Source organism: Microcaecilia unicolor, chromosome 8, assembly GCF_901765095.1.
Source record: "Microcaecilia unicolor chromosome 8, aMicUni1.1, whole genome shotgun sequence".
Lineage (NCBI taxonomy): Eukaryota > Metazoa > Chordata > Amphibia > Gymnophiona > Siphonopidae > Microcaecilia > Microcaecilia unicolor.
Genome location: NC_044038.1, coordinates 101975151 through 102001776, shown reverse-complemented (window position 1 = coordinate 102001776; position 26626 = coordinate 101975151). Strand labels below are relative to the sequence as shown.

General features: G+C 43.5%; 1 protein-coding gene across 1 annotated transcript in view; it reads left to right on the top strand.

Moving 5' to 3' along the window:
- Positions 1 to 26626, top strand: part of LOC115475916 (phospholemman-like) — a 228126-nt gene that overhangs the window by 26138 nt on the left and 175362 nt on the right. The gene's annotated exons all lie outside the window — the stretch shown is intronic.

Below are 26626 nucleotides of genomic sequence, written 5' to 3'. Positions count from 1 at the left end.
TTGAAATTGCCCCCCACTACTATGGCTGTGTGCGGTTGCTTAAGCATGAAGTTAATCAAAATTTGAAAAAATCTGCGATCGTATCTATTAGGTGCATAGACATTACAGATTAGCAGTTTCTGCCACTCAACGACTGCTTCCAAGATGACGTAGAGGGGCATAATTGAACGAAAACGTCTATCTCCATGGGCGTTTATCTCCGAGAACGGGTCCGTGAAGGGGCGGACTGAACCGTATTTTCGAAAAAAATAGACGTCCATGTTTTATTCGACAATTTGTGAGCTGGGCGTTTTTGCTTTTCTGCGATAATGGAAAATGAAAGCGCCCAGCTCAAAAACGAATAAATCCAAGGCATTTATTCGTGGGAGGGGCCAGGATTCGTAGTGCACTGTCCCCCCTCACATGCCAGGACATCAACCGGGCACCCTAGGGGGCACTTTTACAAAAACAAAAAAAAAGGTAAAAGAGCTCCCAGGTGCATAGCACCCTTCCCTTGTGTGTTGAGCCCCCCAAATCCCCCTCAAACCCCACTGCCCACAAGTCTACACCATTACTATAGCCCTAAGGGGTGAAGGGGGGCACCTACATGTGGGTACAGTGGGTTTGGGGGGTTGGACGACTAATAAGCATTAAGCAGCACAATTGTAACAGGTAGGGGAGGGATGGGCCTGGGTCCACCTGCCTGAAGTCCACTGCACCCCCTAATAACTGCTCCAGGGACCTGCATACTGCTGCCAGGGAGGTGGGTATGACATTTGAGGGTGAAAATAAACAGTTGTGAAACGGCATATTTTGTGGTGGGAGGGGGTTTGTGACCACTGGGGGAGTCAGGGGAGGTTATCCCCGATTCCCTCCAGTGGTTATCTGGTCATTTAGGGTACTTTTTGGGGCCTTATTCGTGGAAAAACAGGGTCCAGGAAAAGTGCCCTAAATTCTCGCTAAAAACGCATATTTTTTTTCCATTATCGGTGAAAGGCGCCCATCTCTGATCGGCTGATAACCACGCCCCAGTTCCGCCTTCACCACGCCTTCGACACGCCCCCGTCAACTTTGTACGCTTCCGCGATGGAGTGCAGTTGAAAACGTCCAAGTTCAGCTTTCCATTATACCGCGTTATTCGTTTTTGGGAGATAAACGCCTGTCTCCCGATTTAGGTCGCAATATAGGCGTTTTTGTCTTTCGATTATAAGCTGGATAGTGTCCTGCAGCATCAATCAGAATCGGATTGATCACTGAGGCTATACCCTTTCTAAATAGAATCGCTACTCCTCCCTTTTTTCCTTGCGCATGTGCCGTTATGCAGTTCCCCACCCACCAAGTACTGAGTTTGGCGTGCTCAATTTGGTTCAAGTGTGTCTCCTGTAGAAGTGCTATGTCTACTTTCTGCCTATTTAGTTGTTGTAAGATCTTGGAGCATTTTATTGGCGAGTTCACTCCACCTACATTCCAAGATATTATTCTGACTATTGCTGTACATTTAGGTGTAGGACTAATGTCATAATGCTCCGCTTTTGTAGTCGAAGGGAGCAGCCCAGCCCCTGCCCCCTCCAGTCTCATTCTTCCATCTCCATTTTTTCATCAACAACTCTAAACCTTAACCACAATCCATCTGTGTCCTGCTGCCTACCTACAAACCTCCTTCCATGTAGAATCAGAGAAGGGGGAGGCCTCAATAGATCTCCACTACCGCCCCTGACCATCACCCGTCCTACCACACATCCCTTGCTTGCTCTTACCCAACCCCCCGCCCCCTTCCCCCCTCCCTTTCCCCTTTACCTGGGTCCACCAATTGGAACCATCACTTCCTTACGTCTCTCCCTCCTCCCTGCTTATCATATAATAATGCCACATTAACCAGATCCCCCCAGAGTACTGAACCAGGCTCTCATTGTCTTACCCCCCTCACCAGGAGCATGGCCCCCTCCACTCTCCTTCTGCGTCTCCACAGGTTGTTCATTAAACAGTTTAAAACACGAACATCTCAACTGCAGAAGTCTAACAAAACTGACTTTCTTCAATCAGATAGTCCCTCTCTTTTGCGAGCTGATGTGCTGCTGCTTTAATATAAACAAACCAATCCAGGTCTCCTCCGACCTTTGCGGCTGAGCTCCCACAAGGTTCTCAAAACTTTACTTCCCCAGGGCTGTTCAGCGTGCATCCGAGGGTGCTGCTTCTAGCTGCTTCAGAAAGTCTTTAGCTGCCCCCACCGTCTCATTGACCTTGGAAGTGCCATTATACGTGAATCGTAGCTTAGCAGGGTATTGCAATGCAAATTTGATTTTTTTTATGGAAGAGTGTAGAACAGACTTCCGAAAACTGAAGGCGTCTTGCTGCTACCCCTGCAGAATAGTCCTGAAAACACCGAACAGGAATTCTATCATGCGACAGCGTTTTCCCGGCTCTAAGTAACTGTAGCACCTCTTGCTTCTAAGCATAGTTTAAGAATCGTATGATAACCACTCTTGGTTTATTGGCGCCAGTCATTTTTATCCCCAGGCGATAGGCCCTCTCTATCTGCAATGGCCCCAAGGCTTCTGGGAATTGCAGTTCCTTTGTAATCCAGCGGGTTAGGAAAGCCTCCAGGCCCCTCTCCGGTACCATTTCTGGCAAGCCCACCACTCGGAGATTGTTTCGTCTAGACCTGTTTTCCATGTCCTCGAGTTTTTCTTCCATCGCCTGCAGCTTTTTATTCGTAAGAACTTGCACATTCTACACCTCTGTTACTCGGTCCTCAACTTCACTCACCCGCGTCTGGAACGCTGCACAATTGCGGGAGAGGTCAGTGAGCTGAGATTTCACCTGTTCCAGGTTGGAGTTTATCGGGGAGAGTCGGCGTTCTAGCATGTCCTCCAGCACTGAGGATATCTCCATTGTAATTTCTGCGATTGAGGCCGACAGGCGGGCTTGCAGGTGGCGCCATCTTGTCTTCTATTCCCCTACCTCGGAGCTTGTCCTTATGGATATTTTTTGCCGCCATCGTGCCGTCGGGGGACTCAAAAATATACGCGCCAGCCGCTCCGATTCTTTATGCTGCCGTGAGATGTGTTTTTTCTCTGGATTGTGTTAGATTTTTTGTTATGGAGGGAGAACCGGAGCCGGAGAGATCGCTGCACTCAACCTGTCGCGGTCATGACGTCACCGGAAGTCATTTACTACTCTTTAATTGGTCAATTTGGCTCAGTACATCTTCCAGGTTCACCGAGATTTCTTCCAGTTCCTCCGCATCATCACCCTTGAAACCCATTTCCAGTACAGGAAGATGTCTTACATCTTCTTCTATAAAAACCGAAGCAAAAAATTCATTTAGTTTCTCCGTAATGGCCTTGTCCTCCCTGAGTGCCTCTTTTGCTCCTTCATGATCTAACTGTCCCATGGCTTCCCTCGCAGGTTTTCTGCTTCTGATTTACCTGAATAATTTGTTATTGTGAGTTGTAGCCTCTGCGGCAAATTTCTCTTCATATTCTCTTTTAGCTTTCTTTTTCAATGGTTTGCATCTGTCTTGGCTGTAATATCCTTATTCACTTCTCCTTTTAACCATGCTGGCTGTCGTTTTCTCTTCTTTCCATCTTTATAAATAAGTGGAATGCATCTGGTCTGGTCTTCCAAGATGGTATTTTTGAACAACATCCATGCCTGATTTAGTGTCCTAACCTTTGCAGCCGATCCTTTTAGCTTGTTTTTAACCATTTTCCTCATTTTATTATAGTCACCCTTTCAAAAATTAAATGCAGCTACAATAGATTTCCTTTGTTGCTTCATTCCAGATAGTAGCTCAAATTTGATCATGTTATGATCAGTGTTTCCCAGGGGAACCAACATCACTACCTCTCATACTATGCCCTGCATTCCACCAAGGACTAGATCTAAAATGGCTCCCCCTCTTGTCGGTTCCTGGATCAGTTGCTCCAAGAAGCAGTCGTTTATTATATGTAGAAATTGAATCTCCCCGGTGCTCCCTGATGTAACATTTATTCAGTCAATATTGGAGTAATTGAAATCACCCATTATTATACTGTTGCCCAATTTGCCAGCTTTCCTAATTTCTGTAAACATTTCTTCATTCATCTGTTCGTTCTGTCCCGGCGGATGGTAGTACAGCCCTACAAGTATATTCCTCCACTTCACACATGAAATTTCTATCCATAATGATTCCACGCTGCTATCTGTTTCATCTGGAATGTTTATTTTATTTGACTCAATTTCCTCTTTAACATATTGTGCAACCTCCTCCCTCCAATTTGATCCTCTCTTTCATTGTGATACAATTTGTACCCTGTTAACATACCTGCTTATAATCGAAAGAGAAAAATGCCTATATTGCGACCCAAATCGGGAGATGGGCGTCTTTCTCCCATGGGCACCCAAATCGGTATAATCGAAAGCCGATTTTGGGAGTTTCCAACTGCAATCCGTCGCAGTAACGGGTAAAGTTGACGGGGGCGTGTCGGAGGCGTGGTGAAGGTGGAACTGGGGCGTGGTTATCGGCCGAGGAGAGATGGGGGTCTTTACCTGATAATCGAAAAAAAAGGGGTTTTTACCGCGATTTTGGGTCACTTTTTGTGGACCCTCTTTTTTCACGAACAAGTCCCAAAAAAGTGCCCCAACTGACCAGATGACCACTGGAGGGAATCGGGGATGACCTCCCCGGACTCCCCCAGTGGTCACTAACCCCCTCCCACCAAAAAACCCCCACTTAAAAAACTTTTTTTCCAGCCTGTATGCCAGCCTCAAATGCCGTACCCACCTCCATGACAGCAGAATGTGTTCGATCCTCTCACAGCCTTTCCCTGGTTCTGATGTAGGTCTTGGGTGAGTGTGACACCTTTCTGTTATGTGCACTGCAGAGTCACATCAGCAATGCATTGTGGTGGGTGTAGGGTATTGGGGTCCATGATTCCACTAGCTTGTGGCAAATGCTTACGATGTTGGTAGTTGGTAGGCTCTACTCCCATGGTGTTTTTGCCTCTGCTGGGTCAGAGTGTGCCCTGTTTTGTTTCCGGTTGTCCATGAGGTAGTGACCATTTTTGTAAGCCAGGTTTAGATCCCTTTCACGTGTTAGCCACGCTACAGAACTTTGTTCTTACCTTGAATGTGGCTGAAAGAGGGCATTGTACAGCATTCTGTCAGCTCTGACCTACTGCTCATCTCAGTACCAGGGAGACTTGTTGCCAGTGGGGCACAACCTCTGATCTGCAGTTAACTGTGAGTAAGCGTGCTTATTCCAATAAAGGACGTTTTCGGAGAGTTTAGTCTTCAGGTGTCAACTGGTGTGCCAATGTTATATAGCAGCAACAAGTCCAAGAGGCCTGCATATATGCAGGTCCCTGGAGCACTTTTAGTGGGTACTGCAGTGCACTTCAGCCAGGTGGACCCTGGCCCATCCCCCCTACCTGTAACACTTGTGCTGGTAAATGGGAGGTCTCCAAAACCCACTGTACCCACATGTAGGTGCCCCCTTCACCCCTAAGAGCTATGGTAGTGTTGTACATTTCTGGGTAGTGGGTTTTGGAGGAGGAGGGTTGGGGGCTCAGCACCCGTGGTAAGGGAGCTATGCATGTGGGAACGTTGTCTGAAGTCCACCACACTGACCTCTAGGGTGCCCAGTTGGTGTCCTGTCATGTCAGGGGTACGAGTGTACTATGAATCGTGGCCCCTCCCACGACCAAATGGCTCGGATTAGGACGTTTTTGAGCTGGGCATTTTTAGTTTCCATTATCGCTAAAAAAAACAAACGCCCAGCTGAAAAACATCCATTTTTTCGAAAATATGGTCTGTCCCGCCTCTTCACGTACCCGTTTTCGGATATACACACCCATGGAGATAGGCGTTCGCGTTCGATTATGCCCCTCATAGTGTCCCATTGACTGTCCTCTTTCCACCAAGTCTCTGAGATGCCTATTATATCTACCTCATCTTTTAGTGCTATGTACTCTAACTCTCCCATCTTATTTTTTAGGCTTCTAGCATTTGCTTTTTTCTTGCATCTACAAGATGTTTAGAAGTTGACAGGGATAATGTGCATCCTTTATCCTGCTCTCTTTTTAAATACACCTGGATTTCTTTCAGCATTGTTGAAACCTCTACACTGGGTTTCCCTGAACGTCCTGTTTCAGTAGTATCCTTTAAAGATGCTCCACACTGAACCATACGCTCCTGGGCAACTGTCAGCTCCCTTTCTTTTCTAGTTTAAAAGCTGCTCTATTTCCTTTTTAAAAGTTAACGCCAGCAGCCTGGTTCCATCCCAGTTAAGGTGGAGTCCATCCTTTTGGAACAGTCCCCCCTTTCTCAGAATGTTGCTCAGTTCCTAACAAATCTAAATCCCTCATCCCTGCACCATCGCTCTGCCTGCCTCTTGGGTTATGCGCGTGGAATGGGGAACATTTCTGAAAATGCTACCCTGGAGGATCTGGACTTCAGCTTTCTACCTAAGAGACTAAATTTGGCTTCCAGAACCTCCCTCCCACATTTTCCTAAGTCATGGGTACCCACATGTACCAAGACAGCTGACTCCTCCCCAGCATAGTATACTCTTTGGAAGACTGGACTTTCTAAGAAATCTAAGCTGTGATTGTTCATTTGATTGACTGTTCTTCACATCAACAACCCACACCACTCCTCAAGCACATCATGTAAAGATGCTACTTTCCTGAATTCGTTGCCAGAGAATGTGGTAAAGGTGGTTAACTTAGCGGAGTTTAAAAAAGGCTTGGATGGCTTCCTAAAGGAAAAGTCCATAGACCATTATTAAATGGACTTGGGGAAAATCCACTATTTCTGGGATAAGCAGTATAAAATGTTTTGTACTTTTTTGGGATATTGCCAGGTATTTGTGACCTGGATTGGCCACTGTTGGAAACAGGATGCTGGGCTTGATGGACCTTTGGTCTGTCCCAGTATGGCAATACTTATGTACTTATGTATGTGGGCATAGTCTGGGTGTGTTCTCCAGGTAAAGGAATTCCTCGAGACTTCACAGACTCTTCTTATCCTTAGCATCTGAGGAATGGGAGCTCTTCTGTGCTTCCTCAAGCATAAAGGGGAAGGGCTTCCAGTGCTGCAAGTAGGCAGGGTCATACCCTCTAAGCTGGTCCTTCATTAGGAAACCACATCTTCCTATTTAAAACAACTTTCTGACAGTCACATGTGTATCCATAAATGCTAAGGTAGTGCCCTGGAATGCACATGCTTAGCCATACACTCATATACTCACACATAAACTTGATTATACAACCATACGGCCAATCAGCCTCTCACACATTCACCAGAAACATACACATGAACAATGACACACAGACCTGCAAATATATAAACATGAACCCACAAATAAATAAAAAAAACATGCATACTATACACTTGCACTAAATATGTATCCAACACATACACACACGTGCACTATGATTACAAAGTACAATAGGATAAGTTTTTAAAAAGGAAAAATTACTTTATGATTGCCATTTTGATTAGGTTCTTTGATGCATGGTGCTGGGTGAGAATTGGAGTAAAATTTTCTTTCTGCTGGACAGGATCCAACTCTCCTCTTTATGTCTCTGCTATTGTATTCAACACCCACAGAAGGTGATCTCTCCACAGGAGAAACGGAAGTCAAACATACAAACAGTGGCTCCAAGAAAAGTCCTCTCACAAATGGTGTTTCCCAAACAAGGTCTTTATTTAAATCAATAAAATGACCCAGCACCAGAGAAATAGAAACAGTATTGCTTTTCCTCCAGTGCTGTGCAGATGCTAAAATACAAAAGAGGCACATTTTTCAAAGATGACAAAAAAAAAAAAAAAAAGAAGAAGAAGCAGCTTCCCACAAAAGAAATAAGCTGAAAAAAGACCTTTGTATAATCCTGTTTTGCTTGAGTAGCAAATTATTCCATATCCTGTGACCCGGTCAGTAATATAATATTGCCAGTATTGTATTCTCCAGAAACCTGGAATGATCTTTTTCTCTTGAATACACTCCAATTCTTTCTTTAAAAACCAAAGCATGAAAGCACCTAGAGCCTTCAAAAACAGAACAAGTTATTTTAATTCACAGTGTAGATCAGACTTGTACATCAAAGAGCTGATACGGGCTGTGTTTCGGTACACAACACCTGCATCAGGGGTCATGTGACAATATTGATCCAAATATTAACATGCCCAGCGTCTCAGCTAAAGGCTAGGAATGAGATCCTAATCCAAACTCTGGTCTTTGATGTACAAGTCTGATCTACACTATGAATTAAAATAAATTGTTCCATTTTTGAAGGCTCTTGGTTCTTTCTTGCTTTAGATTGTATTCTGTACTTTGAGCTTTATTGCTATATTGGAGAAACAGGCCAGATGCTTAAGACAAGATTCAATCTGCACAGACACCACATGAAAATAGCCGGTGCCAGTCAAGCCCCCACCCCTGTGGGCCAACACTTCACAAGACCAGAACACTACACCAGTGATTTCACAGTAAGAATACTGAAAGGTAATTTTAAAACAATATGGGAACGTAAGACCTTTGAAATAAGAATGATTGAATATTTTGACACCCAACAAACAGGACTTAATAAGGATCTGGGTTTTCTAACCCATTATAAACCATAAAGCTGTATTTCTCTGTTTATTTCTCTGTTTATTACCCTCCTCTCACCTACCAACACCCATTCTGTTAGAATATCAATGAAATGCTTTGATGTCCTCATGCATACCCCCACCCTCCCACTCTGTCAGACTGTCAAAGTAAGGCTTTGATGTTATATAAGAGAAACATCAAAGCATTACTTTGACAAAATAAAACATGGAAAAGAAAATAAGATGATACCTTTTTTATTGGACATAACTTAGTACATTTCTTGATTAGCTTTCGAAGGTTGCCCTTCTTCGTCAGATCGGAAATAAGCAAATGTGTTAGTAGATAGTATATATATATATCTACTAACATATTTGCTTATTTCCGATCTGATGAAGAAGGGCAACCTTCGAAAGCTAATCAAGAAATGTACTAAGTTATGTCCAATAAAAAAGGTATCATCTTATTTTCTTTTCCATGTTTTATTTTGTTTGATTTCTATTGATAACCTTTAAGAGTGGACTAACACGGCTACCACACCTCTCTACTTCAGAATGGCTAAAATATCTGCAACTGACATAGAGCCTGGTTTTCCTTTCCAGTTTCACTTTCAGGGGAGAGGGAGAGAACAGCAACCACTGGGTTGATCAGCTGCTCAATTAGAGCAATGTTTTGCAACTTGGACATGACTGCAACAGGTCTAGAGAAAAAAAAACATCCTTTTTAGACAAGGATGTTCCTTTCCATTTGAAAATCCCTGCTGGGACATCCTCCTTTGGGGCCATTCCTTTCCCACCCAAAACACACAACACTCCCCCTTGCTATTTGGATGAACTGCAGTGTGAAACATCAAAATTCTGACTTTCCAATATCAGGATTTGGACATTTTTTAGGCATTCTAACACATACATCTGCTTTGAAAATGAGTACCTAAATCTCCCCAAAACCTTATTTTCCAATATACAGAATATCATAGAGTCTCCTAATGGGAGGTTTAAATATTATGGGTTAGCATTAGATAGGCACAGTAATGTCAAAAGCAAAAACGTAGCTTGGAGATTGTTCTTAATTATAATAAAATTCCCATTTCTTGGGCTCGCCAAAAATGTAGAAATATATACAAGAGAAGGGACAATAAGACAAACAGTCCATAAGAGCAAAGTAAAATATTTGCAAAAAAACAAAACAAAACATCAATTTGAAAGGATTCATAACTCTTGGACTGCATTGCGTTCTACTTCATACTCATACATCTTTCACACCACTGACTGGTCAGTTGTTAAAAACTTTGCCCCTTTATATCTTGTTGGGGGTAGTCAGCAGCATTTCTCCTCTTTATCAATAATTTCACATTTATATTCTAGCTTCTGGGCATAGGATAAACCCTGTAATCTATTCTTCTCATTCTCTTTGGTAATGTCACCCGTCTGTGGTAAGACTTCACACAGCATCAAAATACCTCTAATATGTAGTCACGCCAGCCGAGGGAACTAACTGTGCTCAGGTCACCAGCGACAGAGTGAACATAGAATAAAACATCATCCTTAAAAGATAATACCGGATGAATGCATAAAGATGAACATAAATTCTTGTGAATGGAATCAATTTGATTTACAATAAATTCAGATACTACTCCCTTATATATATAACAAAAAATTATTTATTAAAGTGGAATAAAATTATTTAACTGTGCTGGTAAACAGGAAGAAATACTCTTCAGTTAGATTGTACAGGATTAGATCAGTAAAACAGCTGATTCCCTACTGGATCCAGTACACACTCTACTTTCTTTACTAATCAAACATGTGGAGGGGCATAATTGAACGAAAACATCTATCTCCATGGGCGTTTATCTCCGAGAACGGGTCTGTGAGGGGGCGGACCGAACCGTATTTTCGAAAAAAATAGACGTCCATGTTTTATTCGACAATTTGTGAGCTGGGCGTTTTTGTTTTTCAGTGATAATGGAAAATGAAAGCGCCCAGCTCAAAAACGAATAAATCCAAGGCATTTGTTCGTGGGAGGGGCCAGGATTCGTAGTGCACTGGTCCCCCTCACATGCCAGGACACCAACCGGGCACCCTAGGGGGCACTTTTACAAAAACCAAAAAAAAGGTAAAAGAGCTCCCAGGTGCATAGCACCCTTCCCTTGTGTGTTGAGCCCCCCAAATCCCCCTCAAAACCCACTGCCCACAAGTCTACACCATTACTATAGCCCTAAGGGGTGAAGGGGGGCACCTACATGTGGGTACAGTGGGTTTGGGAGGGTTGGACGACTAAGCATTAAGCAGCACAATTGTAACAGGTAGGGGGGGGGATGGGCCTGGGTCCACCTGCCTGAAGTCCACTGCACCCCCTAATAACTGCTCCAGGGACCTGCATACTGCTGCCAGGGAGGTGGGTATGACATTTGAGGGTGAAAATAAAAAGTTGTGAAACATCATGTTTTGTGGTGGGAGGGGGTTAGTGACCACTGGGGGAATCAGGGGAGGTCATCCCCGATTCCCTCTGGTGGTAATCTGGTCATTTAGGGCACTTTTTGGGGCCTTATTCGTAAAAAAACAGGGTCCAGGAAAAGTGCCCTATTCTAGCTACAAACGTATACTTTTTTTCCATTATCGGCGAAAGGCGCCCATCTCTCCGTGGCCGATAACCACGCCCCAGTTCCACCTTCGCCACGCCTCCAACAAGCCCCCATCAACTTTGTACGCTTCCGCGATGGAGTGCAGTTGAAAACGTCCAAAATCGGCTTTCCATTATACCGATTTATTCATTTTATTTATTTATTGCATTTGTACCCTACATTATCCCACCTTTTTGCAGGCTCAATGTGGCTTACAGGGTGTTAATTTGGTATGATCATTACATAGTATTAGATACAGTCGGTAATAAATTGGAAGTAAAAGAGGAATTAATTAGAAGGTAATGTGTAAGGTCGTGTCGAAGTGTTTTAGAGCGTTTGGGTGATGTACGGAGTAGTATGATTCATCAAGGATTGTTTTTGTAGGCTATGATGAAGAGAAATGTCTTCAAAGATTTGTAGTTTGAATCATCAAGGATTATTTTTGTAGGCTTTGTTGAAGAGAAATGTCTTCAAAGAATTGCGAAAGTTGGTTAAGTTGTCGGTGGTTTTCAGGGTCTTGGGTAGTGCGCTCCATAGCTGTGTGCTTTTGTACGCAAAGGTAGTAGCGTATGCCTGTTTGTATTTGGTTCCTTTACAGCTGGGGAAGTTCAAGTTGAGGAACTTATGGGCTGATCTTCTTTTTTTTGTGTGAGATAAACGTCTAGCTCCCGATTTGGGTCGAAATCTAGGCGTTTTTCTCTTTCAATTATAAGGTGGTTAGTCTCCTAACCAAATTACAAGTCAGTATAACACTTCAAAGATTTCCAACTCAAAATAGGAATGTTCCTTAGGTGTATTTCATGTAAAATCTCAGTTCACTTGTGTGGTAGACAGGAGTTTCAGAAAAAATGTGAATTGTCTTTCTCTGTACTTAGCTGAAGGAAACTTCCAGTTGAATCTTCAGGAGATCTCTCCATTAACAGTCGTCTTCCAGATTCTTCTCCCTAAACTTACTCTAAAAATAAAATAAAAGGAGAAATACTGCCTCCCTGCAGTGTGTGAGTCTTTAGATCAGCCTGCCTAAAACTGGAACCTGGACTGAGTGCTAAACTATGAAAAAATAAAATAAATTGAATTTCCTCAGTTCTAATTTCCTAAGTAGCTTTGTTATCACTTTACCCTGACTATCTAAAGAGTAACCCTTTTTTTGTTTCTTCCAAGCTGCTGAGATCTTGAAACCCAGTGCTGGATCTCATCCACACACACACATTCATAGATCCACTCCCCTCTCAGCAGAAAAACCTCAAACTTGTAAATCTCAACCAATCTCTTTCAGAAATAAATCTTTTTCCTTAAATGTTTAATGATTTCTGATCCTTACTATTAAGACCAAATCAACTTGGAAACTCACAATCCTTTCCTCAGGAGAGAGAACTAAAACTTTCAAATCTAGTACAAATCTCTCCTCAATCTCCTGTTTTACTTCAACCAAATCAGTCACTCTTTTAATATATCAGTCAAATTTTATCAATTCTGTCTTTCAATTCTTACACACAGAGCTCACAGAATGCAGGTCCTGGCTCAGTCAAATCTTCAGTTGCTCTCCTCTGCTCTGCAGGGTTGCCAGGTGGAAAATTTTTTTCCAGCCCACTGGAGCCCAAAAAACAGCCCAAAAACCGCCCAAACACAAACCCCGCCCCTGACACCCCCACCCCCGCGTCATCACCCCCGCCCCCGCCGTCATAAACCCCGCCCCCGCCGTCACCGGCCCCGCCTCCCACGTCACCGGCCCCGCCTCCCCGTCATCGGCCCCGCCTCTTACGTCATCGGCCCCGCCTCCCCGTCATCGGCCCCGCCTCCCCGTCATCGGCCCCGCCTCCCACGTCATCGGCCCCGCCTCCCACGTCACTAACCCCGCCCAAAACGTCATTAACCCCACCCAAAAACGTCACTAACCCCGCCCCCCCGCGGCCGAAAAAACCGCCCGAAGCACAAAAACCAGCCCAAAAAACCGCAACCCGCCGCGGGCAAAAATTTCCCGCGGCGGGTCGCGGAAAACCGCCCAATTGGGCGGTAAAACCGCCCACCTGGCAACACTGCTGCTCTGTTCCCCAGCAGAATTCTAACAAGAGCTGCTCAGCCAATCAGAGAGCGCTATTTGAATGTAGATTAAACTAGACACTCTAATGGGGAAATTTTAGTCAAAAACACTAGATAAACCCTTCGTTTTTGGATCAAATTTCACATTTTTGATCAGAGCCATGCCCTAACATTAAGGCTGTAACATTTCCAACAATTGTTTACCCATAAATATGCAAATGAGAGCCTCCCAAAAATTGACTAATTTGCATATGATTTAAACAAATTTGAGTACATAGCATATCAATCCCATCTCTTAACACCTAAATTCTGCAATTAGATTTAATGCAAATACATTTAAAACTTATTTTAGCACTTTTAAAATCTTAGGTGTCAGTGCAAATCTCTATGGTATGTTCTGCTCATGTGCAGGAGTCTCTATGGTTGAATATTTTCATAGCAACTCAGGACACCTCTAGCAAACCCTCCCTGCTCGCTCAGCAGTAAGGTAAACACATTAAACCAATTTCTACAACTGGTTACATTCGCCATTGGTTTTTTAAAATTTTTACCACAAGCAAAAATGTTACAATTTTCCACCAACTCAAAAAAAAAAATCACAACAGAACAACATTTGTCGCATTACAATTTTTCCTTTTCTTATCAAATTGATTCTTTCAAAAATTTTCACTTGTTCACTCTTTAGAGCTATCAGAATAATTTATATTCTTCATTTTCCATTCAATAACATTTTTCAGTTAAGAATATAATCTCTCTGTAAATGTTCTGGTAATTTTCCTTTATTTCTTCTATCAGAAGATCTTAATTGGGGAACATCTGACTGTTCCAATATTTCAGATAAAGCTGCTTCTAATTCGGGAACATTTGGTGGTTCCGATATTTCAGATAAAGTTGCTTCTAATTCGGGAACATTTGGCGGTTCCGATATTTCAGATAAAGCTGCTTCTAATTCGGAAACATTTGGACCCTTGATTTCAGTAGTCACAACATACCAATTGGGACCAGTTTGTTTCTCTGTAACCAACTCATTTTCTTTAGTGGGTGAACTAGAATTACTATCATTTGACACTATGAGGCATATTTTCAAAGCACTTAGCCTTCCAAAGTTCCATAGGTTTCTATGGAACTTTGGAAGGCTAAGTGCTTTGAAAATATGCCTCATTGTCATCTTGACAGTCACTGCACTCAAACTCCGTTAAGTGAATTAACTTAACTAAATTTCGGTGGACTACTCTAATTTTTCCATTCTTGTTTTCCAGTTTAAAAACATTTTTTTCAGAGCCAAAAATGTCCACAATGCAATAAGGATCACGACCCCAGATTTCTTCTAACTTATGGCGTCCACGGAATCCATGTCTCTTTATCAGGACCAAATTGCCAACCTCCAAGGCCACAGGATGAGCTTTGGATTCATAACACTTTTTAGTTTTCATTCCAGCCTTTTCAGATGCCAAACGAGCCGTCTCCACGGCTTCTCAGAGTTTATTTCTGTGATGTATTATCCAGTCTTCTGTTAGTCTTATTTCTGGTTCCTCATCTGAAATTATTTCTTCGAATGGAAGTAGCGATTCTTTTCCCAATAGTAGGAATGCTGGTGTATACCCAGTGGATGAATGTATAGAACTATTGTAAACTTGGTTAACTTCATATATGTACTCAGACCACCGTTTCTTTTTATTTTCATTCAATGTTCTTAATATATGATGCATGGTTCTGTTGAATCTTTCGCACCTTGAGTTCCCTTGAGGGTGGTAAGGAGTTGTATGAGACTTCTTTAGCCCATAACATTGACACATTTCCTTGATAATTTCCGCTTCAAATGATTTTCCTTGGTCAGAATGGATTCTCTTCGGGCAACCATAGACACTCAACCAATTTTTAATGAACAATTTAGCTGTGTTCCTGGTGGTTTGATTTTTAGCAGGAACTACTACCATGAATCGGGTAAACATATCAGTTATGACTAATGCATTTTCAATGTGTTTGGTATCTTTATCTAAAACAGTAAAGTCCAAAGCCTCGACTTCTAGAGGTTCAGTCTTTGGAATAGATGCAATTTTTACAAGATTGTATCCAGTTCACTATATCAGAGTACATCTTTATCCAGAAGTATCTCCTTCTGATATTCTTGGCAGTGATTTCAGGCCCATAGTGACCACTTTGATCATGGTATATTTTCAAGATTTCATACCTCATTTTCTTAGGTACAACCAATTGTAATAGCAATCCACCATCTCTGAAATCTATTATTTCCCGATATAATATTTTATTTTTGATGACCAATCGTGCTCAATGACTCCACAATTTCTTAGCTTCCCAGCTCAAATTCCTAGGATCTAAGTTGTTGTTTGTCTCCAGAGCCAGTATCACATCTTTCATGTCATCATCCTTTCTTTGCTCTTCAATGATGGTGAGATCAGAGTAAAGACTACCCTGCATACATTTTATTTGTTTTTCTTTATTCAATTTCTTCCAGTTTTTCTTTTTGGAAACATTTAACGATTTCTTTCCAGGAAGAAACACTCTTCAGTTAGATTGTACAGGATTAGATCAGTAAAACGGCTGATTCCCTACTGGATCCAGTATACACTCTACTTTCTTTACTAATCAAACATTTAGTCTTCTAACCAAATTACAAGTCAGTATAACACTTCAAAGATTTCCAACTCAAAATAGGAATGTTCCTTAGGTGTATTTCATGTAAAATCTCAGTTCACTTGTGTGGTAGACAGGAGTTTCAGAAAAAATGTGAATTGTCTTTTTCTGTACTTAGCTGAAGGAAACTTCCAGTTGAATCTTCAAGAGATCTCTCCATTAACAGTCATCTTCCAGATTCTTCTCCTAAACTTACTCTAAAAATAAAATAAAAGGTATGTTCTGCTCATGTGCAGGAGTCTCTATGGTTGAATATTTCCATAGCAACTCAGGACACCTCTAGCAAACCCTCCCTGCTCTCTCAGCAGTAAGGTAAACACATTAAACTAATTTCTACAACTGGTTACAGTAAACAGATCTCTGTGCTCCAATTACATTTTCTCTCTACACTCTATTTCTCTCATGTGATTGTTCCCAACTGCTCCTTTTATCTTAGTTCAAGAAAGTCAGGCAGAATACAAGACTTTGGCCCTGTTTCCTGCCTCTTTCAGGTCCTGGTGATCAAAACTCCGGTGCTGCATGGACCAGCACCAGAGTTTACCAACCCAACAGCACACTAAAATAATCATGAGCGAAGCTAATAATATGCAAATGATATGTGTGCTATTAGCTTCGATCACGAAGGTGCAAAGCAAGTGGATGGCATCTGACACATGCGCTAAAGAGTTGTGCATCAAGCACAACTCTTCAGCGTATGCCCATAACACCAGAGAGGAAGAGGGAAGAAGGAGGAAGAGCATGTTCAGGCCAGAGCAACTTTTGCATGCATGCCCTAGAGGAAACCTGTGCAGACTTCTGGGTCCATTCAGGCACAGCCAAAAAACTTTACTCCGAACACGATGTTGACAGATGGCTATTATATAAGGCACAAAAAACAAAGTAGAGGGAGACACAGCTCTCAGGTGAAGGAGATTCTTTATTAGGCACCAAACTGGAGACCCGACACAGGCCAATGTTTTGATGGTAAAAACCGCCTGGATCAGGGGTCACAATGCTTCAAAGGAGAAACGCTTGTGCTCATACAGTGCCTAAAAATGTATCCACACACTCACTCTGCAGCCGCTACCCGGAAACCAGCCTGCTATTATGTGCCAGAGAGCAGGGTTCAAAGTCCGCTTGCTTCATATCAGTGTCAGACTCTTGTGGAAAATCCGGACTCGTGAGCCCTTGGGCCACTGCCAAGGAGCGGCAGCAGCAGTGGCAGGAGAACCACCCAAACAAGAGACAAGGCAGAACTCAGACGGACTGGTAGAAACAGGACTGGAACCGCTGGACTGGAGCTGCAGCTGAGGCAAAGCTGGCTGGAATAGGCAGGGCAGGTACACACTGGACTAAACTCACTCGGACTGAAACTCAGGACTGGAACAGACTTCACCTACACTTGACTGCCATTCCCTAGGGGTTGAGCCCCTAGGTGCGGGCAGCCGGCAGGACTTACAGGACAGAAGGAAAAACCAGAACTGCAGGGTCCAGCAGGAGGCCAGCAAACAGTCAATAGCCCAGGAAACCAGCAGGAACAAAGGCAGGTAGTAACAGAAGAATACTCCCGGAACCAAGCAGGGTCAGAGGCAGGCAGCAAAACAGTAGAATACTCCAGCAAACAGGCAGGGACAAACTGCAAACAGTAGAATACTCCAAGAACCAAGCAGGGTCAAATGTAGGATAAGAAGTAACAAGGTAGTACTGCAACAACACTCACCGACAAGAAGCTCATCAGACGACCTCTGTTGCAAAGGCAAACCAGAGAGTTCCCAGGTGCTTGACAAAGGCAATCCCAGCTGAGGTCACGAATAAGGGTGAGGCTTGATTGCAGGAACAGCAGAGCATGGCTTGGCAAGAACAGGATCCAGGAACGGATTTGGCTTGACTGGAATGGGATTCAGGATTTTCACCCAGGCTTCAGGATTTTCAAGCAGGCTTGGCTTGGCTAGAGGAACCCCAAAGCAAGTCCAGCATGGAATATAGTCACAATCGTGACAATCAGAAAGGGAAAAATACCCCTTGGAGCCCCAATTCCAAAGGCATAGTGGTGATCTACAGTCACCGTTTTTCCTGCTGCTGAAAGTAGGAGGATTTTGCTGCTGACTTCGCCATTTGGCAGTATAGCAAGGTGCGGTCCCCAAGAAAGCTGACCGTCAGACTTGCAGCAGACGGAGCTGGAGAATACTTCCTTGGAGCAGAGCGAGCGGCCGCACAATTAAGAAGCCTTCCCCTGTTACTAGGGGAAGGCTTCTTAATAGTGAAAATACGAGAGAGGCTCAGGTGGGACTCTTGATATTTTCTAATATCTAATCACTAAGAGCCTGAATTACCTCTGAGAGCTTGGTCAGTTCAAGCAAGTAACCAGCGAACTTGGACACTGCACAGCCTAACCCCGGAACATCTTTTCCAAACCCCAACACTGCTCAATATACATAAACTGAAAAGTTGGGGGAATTATGCCAAAACAACTTAAACCAAAGGCCTTTATTAGAGATATGTATGTTACTAAGGCCTCAGAAGCCCAAAAAGACACAAGGCCAGAAATGGGGTCAAAATCTTTGTCCCCCTCAGAAAGTGTCTCTCATTTAGAGTGGAATGGGGACATTGAGAATATGTGGCAAAAGGTGCTGCAGGAAATTAAAAAATCAAAAGCAGAGATCACTGACTTGGTAGTCACTAAGTTAGAGGAGATGTGAAGCTATCATGGGATGTCTGGATGCTGTGGAGGCACATTTAATGGAGTTGGAGGAGACTGCAGATGGAGACCATAAAGAACAGCTTCACCAGCAACAGCATTTGGAGGCCTTATAGGACAAGATTGAAGACCTAGAAAATAGGAATTGAAGGTCAAATGTTCGCATTCTCGGGATTCCAGAGGGTTGAGAGGGAACCTCCCCCTTTAACTATATTCATCAACTTCTGATGACTTGTTTTCTGAGGGTTTAATCAAACCCTCAATTTGAAATAGAGAGAGCACATAGGGAACTTAGGCCTAAACCGGGTGTCAATATTCCACCTCATGCGTTTGTGGTTACATTGCTCTGCTTTCAAGATACTGAGACAGTACACAAATGTATGGAGTTGTGAACATTCAAAAAAGAGCTCCAAGAGAAAGGATTTCAGGTGGGCCTTTGGAACTCTGTTAAGTTGGTATTAAGAATGACTGGGAAGAGAAGATTTCTCTCCATACCTAAGGAAATTAAAGCTTTTTAATATTATCACACAGGACAAGCCCTTTCAATGTGGATGTAAGGCAAATCATTATGATCATGCCTCATCACTTCTCCGTCACCTACACTGGCTACCAATCGAATATTGAGTCAAATTCAAAGTTCTTACTAAGACTCATAAAGTTCTAAACATTTTTGTATTTTTAGTTATATCTGGGGACCAGGGAGGAGGGAGCTTCAGGGGGAGAGAGTAACTCATTATGTTACATAATTTACTGTGGTTTGGGGGTGGGTTTCAAGAAGGAGGTGGGAGGAGGGAGGATTGATATTTATTTATTTGTTACATTTGTACCCCACATTTTCCCACCTATTTGCAGGCTCAATGTGGCTTACATAGTACCGTAATGGCGTTCGCCAATTCGGTCGATAACAAATACAGGTTATATTGTGGTCTAATGAGGTAGGTATGTATCAGGCACCATGAGGGTCGTAGGGAATGTAGATTGTATATTGTCCAGTATGATCATTGGTTATGCTGTGTTGCTGGGTGTGGGGATTTACGGTGGATCAATGACCATCAACTCCTTCAGTAATCGAGTGATATACTGATAATGCTGCTTAACAGCAACTCTTTTCCAATTTCCTGTTGAGTCTTTCAGCGATTAAAGCTGGCACTCTGTCCTGTTTTCAGTTGCTGTGCATGCTCAGGCGCCAGGCAATATGAGACCAGCGCGGAACAAACACCCCAGCCGGTGGGGGTTGGGGACCCCCGCCATCCAAGGTACCTTTGCAGTGGCGGTTCGGGGGAGTGGCGGCAGGAGGGCAGAAGCGGCGGTAAGAGGGAAGCGGTAGTGGCCGCTTTTGACACTGTCAATCACAACTTCTCGCCACACTGTCCTCATTTGGGTTCCAGGGCTCTGTCCTCTCCTGGTTCTCCTCTTATCTCTCCCACCGTACCTTCGTACACTCTCATGGTTCTTCCTCCACCCCCATCCCCCTCTCTGTTGGAGTTCCTCAGGGATCTGTCCTTGGACCCCTTCTTTTTTCAATCTATACCTCTTCCCTGGGCTCCCTAATCTCCTCTCATGGTTTCCAATATCATCTTTACGTTGACGACACCCAGCTCTATCTCTCCACACCAGACATCACTGCGGAAACCTAGGCCAAAGTATCGGCCTGCTTATCCGACATTGCTGCTTGGATGTCCAACCGCCACTTGAAACTGAACATGGCCAAGACCAAGCTTATTGTCTTCCCTCCCAAACCCACTTCTCCTCTCCCTCCACTCTCTATCTCAGTTGATAACACCCTCATCATCCCCGTCTCATCTGCCCGCAACCTCGGAGTCATCTTCGACTCCTCCCTCTCCTTCTCTGCGCATATCCAGCAGATAGCCAAGGCCTGCCGCTTCTTCCTCTATAACATTAGCAAAATTCGCCCTTTCCTCTCTGAGCACACCACCCAAACTCTCATCCACTCTCTCATCACCTCTTGCCTTAACTACTGCAACCTACTCCTCACTGGCCTCCCACTTTGCCATCTATCCCCCCTTCAGTCCATTCAGAACTCTGCTGCATGCCTTATCTTCCGCCTGGACCGATATACTCATATCACCCCTCTCCTCAAGTCACTTCACTGGCTTCCGATCAGGTACCGCATACAGTTCAAGCTTCTCCTATTAACCTACTCGATCTGCAGCCCCTCCTTACCTCTCTACCCTCATCTCCCCTTACTTTCCTACCCGTAACCTCCGCTCTCAAGACAAATCCCTCGTTTCAGTACCCTTCTCCACCACCGCCAACTCCAGGCTCCGCCCTTTCTGCCTCGCCTCACTCCATGCTTGGAATAAACTACCTGAGCCCATACGCCAGGCCCCCTCCCTACCCATCTTCAAAGCCTTGCTCAAAGCCCACCTCTTCAATGTTGCCTTCGGCACCTAACCAACATACCTCTATTCAGGAAATCTAGACTGCTCCAACTTGACATTTCGTCCATTAGATTGTAAGCTCTTTTGAGCAGGGTCTGACCTTTTTTGTTAAACTGTACAGCGCTGAGTAACCCTAGTAGCGCTCTATAAATGTTAAGTAGTAGTAGTAAAGAAACAAGCACAGGAATGGAAGGCAAATGTCCAATTACTATCTCAGATACAGACTTGACTTACACAAGAGTGGGATGTCTATTTAGCTGTAAATGATAATGGTACCATGTGGGATGCTGGGAAAGCGTATTTAAAGGGATTGCTAATTCAAAAAGGGACTCAATTAAAAAGAAAAAGAACAGCAAAGGGCCACTTTAATGGCTGAGATAGGAAGCTTATATTTAATGCATAAAAACAGAGAGATTCTGAATGTTATCAGCAGCTCTGAGCAACACAGCAAACTTTAGATTTATTGGAGACCTAACAGCTGGAATTTCTAATGGCTTGCACCAAGCATACATTTCAGGAGCATGGAAATAAACTGGAAAAACCCCTTGCTTGGATGTTAAAAAACAGAGGGATTCTAGATGGGTAAGACAAATAAGAGATCCTAAGGGGTACTTGGTCACTAATCAGGAAATTGTGGCGGAATTTGGCAGATTTTATGCATCCCTGTATTCTGCTGAATGTGATTCCCCATAACAAGCTATTGATTAGTATTTAGATAGAGTGGGGGGGGGGGGGGGGGGCTTCCATCTATAATAGTGCAAGAGCAAATGTGGCTCAATAATGAGATATGAGAACAAGAAGTAATAGATGCCATTAAAGGTCTTAAGGTAGGGAAAACTGCTGGAGAAAATGGTTTCCCCACAGAATTTTATAAAGGACTCAAAGAACAACTTGCCCCATTTCATGCTCGGTTATTTAATAGTGTCCTGTAGGGGACCATCTCCTTAGTAGTATGTAAAAGATGAGGGTAGTTTATACTGCCTAAACCAGGAAAGGACTTAACTAAATGCGCTAGTTACAGACTTATGGTGTTTCTGAATACAGATATGAAACATTTTGCTAAAATATTGACTGCACGATTAGAACTCTTGTTTCAAAGATTGTGCAGAATCAGTCAGGATTTGTAAGAGGGAGGGTGTTGGGAGATAACATTAGGAGGGCAGTCAACTTAATTGGCAAGAATCAACGAGATAAACATAAAGCAATGTGTGTTGCTATAGACTCAGAAAAGCATTTGATAAAGAGGAATGGGTTTTTTTTATTTACAGTCCCAGACAAAATAGGTTTAGGGGGCACTTTGGGAAATGGGTACAGGCCCTTTATGCTGCTGCCTCTAGTTAAATCATGGTAAATGGAGAAAAGTCAGACCCTTTTCAGATGGGCAGAGGAGTGCGCCAAGGGTGCCCTATGTCGCTGCTCTTATTCATTAAAATCAGCTGATAGAACCCTTATTAGCAAGGCAGATAGAACATAAGATGCTTCTTTATGCTGATGATAAGTTGCTCATAGTTAAGAATCCCAAAACATCTCTAGCTCCCCTAATTGAAGAGAGTGATGAAGATAAAGCAAATGTGCTAAACAATTATTTCTCTTCAGTGTTCATGGAGGAAACTCCTGGAGAAGAACCATGGTTGGCTGCCGAGGGAATGTCTGGGAATGGTGTGGAGTTTATAAACAGCTGGAGAATCTGAAGGTGGACAAAGCTATGGGGCCGGATTGAAATATGCCTTCCTAGTAGATGGGATTTTTTTTCTGTATTAACAAGGGCAAAAATCATATTTCCCCCAGTTAAGTATCTAAAACAGTTATCGGTCTATTCCCTATCAAGCCATGACCGTTCAGAATGCTTTACCATTATTTGTGCTTTCTGTAACTCACTTTCAATCTTTTTGAAAACAGCTTAAGGCAGTTCTGTTTGAGAAATAAGTGAAATGATTTGCATTTAGATCAAGTTCTTTTGTGTAACATAGCATAGCCCTGTTGGATAGTTTTGGGATAACTGGTTCATTGATGAACTGGTTTAACGGATTTCTGTGTAGGAATTATAACATTAAAATGCAGGGTGGGTACCTGTTTGTCGAGTACCACAGGGTTCTCCCTGTCCCCTCTGCTATTCAACGTAATGCTATGCCACGGGAGAGAATTCTGGAACACTTGAAGGTCCTTTTTTATACATACATATGTTGATTATCACCATTCTCTTACCACCTTCAAAAGTATATACGGATACTCTGAGTGAAATGCAGAAATGTATTAATGTTATTGAAAGTTATGCAAATCAGGACAAAATATCTTAGGCTTGGTTCCCCAAAAGATTGAGGCGTTTTTTTCAGGCAAGATGATGGTATACCGAGCCCACGCCTTATAGCTAAAAGTATTGGCTGGCTGGGTGGTATTACTGGGGACCGCTTGAGAGTCAGAGTTACTTCAGGTGCATTTATAAATAGCAGTACATTTACAGCCTTGTAGCTGTAAGATTGGATTTTCATAGTTAAAATTTAATGCCAAGAAGTGTAGAGTGATGCACTTGGGGTATATAAACCTGAAAGAGAGATACCGGATAGGAGGGGAGAGATTAGTAAATTCGACTCAGGAGAGAGACCTTGGGGTGTTGGTGTCTGAGGATCTGAAGGTGAAGAAACAATGCGACAAGGCGACAGCTGTGGCCAGAAGGATGATGGGCTGCATAGAGAGGGGCTTAACCAGCAGAAGAAAGGAGGTGTTGATGCCCCTCTATAAGTCGTTGGTAAGGCCCCACTTGGAGTATTGCGTTCAGTTTTGGAGGCTGTATGTTGCTAAAGATGTAAAAAGACTGGAAGCGGTGCAAAGAAAAGCTACAAAAATGGTATGGGATTTGGGTTGCAAACCGTACGAGGAGAGACTTGCTGACCTGAACATGTATACCTTGGAGGAAAGGAGAAACAGGGGTGACATGATACAGACATTCAAATATTTGAAAGGTATTAATCTGCAAATGAACCTTTTTCGGAGACGGGAAGGCAGTAGAACTAGAGGACATGAATTGAGGTTGAAACGGGGCAGACTCAGGACTAATGTCAGGAAGTATTTTTTCACGGAGAGGGTGGTGGATATGTGGAAAGCCCTCCCATGGGAGGTGGTGGAGATGAAAACGGTAATGGAATTCAAATATACGTGGGATAAACACAAAGGAATCCTGTTTAGAAGGAATGGTTCCATGGAATCTTAGTGGAGATTGGGTGGCGACTCAGGTAATTGGGAAACAAAACAGGAGCTGGGCAGACTCCTACGGTCTAAACCCTGATTGTGACTGAATAGATAGGGATGGGCTGGAGTGTAAATTTTAAGGGGCTTCGACGTTAGCTTCAGAACTTAGTACAAGAACAGTACTGGACAGACTTCTACGGTCTGTGCCCTGAGAATGACAAGGACAAATCAAACTCGGGTATACAAATAAAGTATCACATACCATGTAAAATGAGTTTATCTTGTTGGGGAGACTAGATGGACCGTACAGGTCTTTATCTGCCGTCATTTACTATGTTACTGTGAGGCTTATTTTCAAAAGAGAAGGACGCCCATCTTTCGACACAAATCGGAAGATGGGCGTCCTTCTCACAGGGTCGTCCAAATCGGTATAATCGAAAGCCGATTTTGGACGTCCTCAACTGCTTTCCGTCACAGGGATGGCCACAGTTCATGGGGGCGTGTCAGAGGTGTAGCGAAGGTGGGACTTGGGCGTGCCTAACACATGGATTTCCTCGACCCATAATGGAAAAAAAAGGGCGTCCCTGACGAGCACTTGGACGACTTTATCTGGTCCTGTTTTTCTTACAACCAAGGCACAAAAAGGTGCCCAAACTGACCAGATGACCACCGGAGGGAATCGAAGATGACCTCCCCTTACTTTCCCAGTGGTCACTAACCCCCTCCCACCCAAATAATATCTTTAAAAATATTTTGTGCCAGCCTCTATGCCAGCCTGAAATGTCATACTCAGGTCCATTGCAGCAGTATGCAGGTCCCTGGAGAAGTTTTAGTGGGTGCAGTGTACTTCAGGCAGGCGGACCCAGGCCCATCCCCCGTTACACTTGTGGTGGTAAATGTGAACCCTCCAAAACCCACCACAAACCCACTGTACCCACATCTAGGTGCCCCCCTTCACCCGTAAGGGCGATGGTAGTGGTGTACAGTTGTGGGTAGTGGATTTTGTGGGCTCAGCATACAAGGTAAGGGAGTTGTGTACCTGGGAGCAATTTATGAAATCCACTGCAGTGCCCACTAGGGTGCCCGGTTGGTGTCCTGGCATGTAAGGGGGACCAGTGCACTTTGAATGCTGGCTTGCATTTGGTCGTTTCTGAGATGGGCGTCCTTGGTTTCCATTATCGCTGAAAACCAGAAATGACCAAGTCTAGGGATGACCTAAATTTCAAGATTTTTTTTTCATTTGTACCCCACGCTTTCCCACTCATGGCAGGATCAATGCGGCTTGCATATTATATACAGGTACTTATTTGGGCGTCCATGACCGTATTATCGAAACGAAAGATGGAAGTCCATCTTGTTTCGATAATACGGGTTTCCCCGCCCCTCCGTCGAGACGTTTTGCGAGGACATCCTCAGCAAAACTTGGGCGTCCATTTCGATTATGCCCCTCCACATTAGGTGATTAGAGCAGTGATTTTCAACCTTTCTCATCTTGTGGAACACTGACGAGGTGCAAACATTGTCAAGGCACACCATCAGTTTTTTTAAGGATATATATTTTATCATTTAATAAATGAGTATTAAGATTGTGTTTAAAGTTCAATAATTAAATTTTTAACCATTGTGTTATCTTTATAGTTGAATATTTTTATCAAGGACACAAGTTTGCAAAAGGGCAACAATACACTTCAAAGATAGCAAAATTAATCACAATTCTGGGTACACAAACTGTGGAATTTAGCCTGTTTTTCCTTCACCTTTTTTCCTGTCAATGGCAGCAGTTGGCAGCGGCATCAGCAGTGGGCAGCGATTCGGACAGCCTGCTCATGCCTACCTGAGCCCTCTCTCTGATGCTTCCCACCTCTGTGGTAGTGGAAAATTAAGTCAGAGAGAAGACTCAGGGTTTGGCACTAGCAGGCTGTCTAAATCACTGCCCGCTGCCACTGACCATTGCAGAAGCAATCTTATAATGCTGGTTTGCTAGCTGAGGAGGGGGCAAGAATGACAGAAAACTCCCGTGAGATATGGGGAGCAGCCATGACACACCAATGTGCCGAGGCATACAGGTTGAAAAACGCTCTAGAGGGATTAAAAATCTACGAACTGATACATTCACTGGTCACTTGTGAACATACTTATCAATCTGAATATCAGCCAGTTAGCTTCTAGATGACAAAATTTTATTTTTTTAAATTGTTTTAAGAATTTGCAAAACTTTGGAGGCTGGATTGGCGGCTGACGCTATGTGTAAATGTGGGGAAGTTGGCTTGATGTGCTCAATTCTAAAATGCGTTTTAGAACCCAGGAGAAGTTTGCATCTGACTCCAGACAGAGACATAAAGCTACACAGAAAGATCAAGACACCCACAGAGAGGGTGCACATAACGACAATTATAAGAAAGAGACTTAAGCCCATAGAGAAAGAAAACCAGACACCCATATAGACACACACAGAGACAGATATAAACTAATAATCAATGAAGGCCCTGATA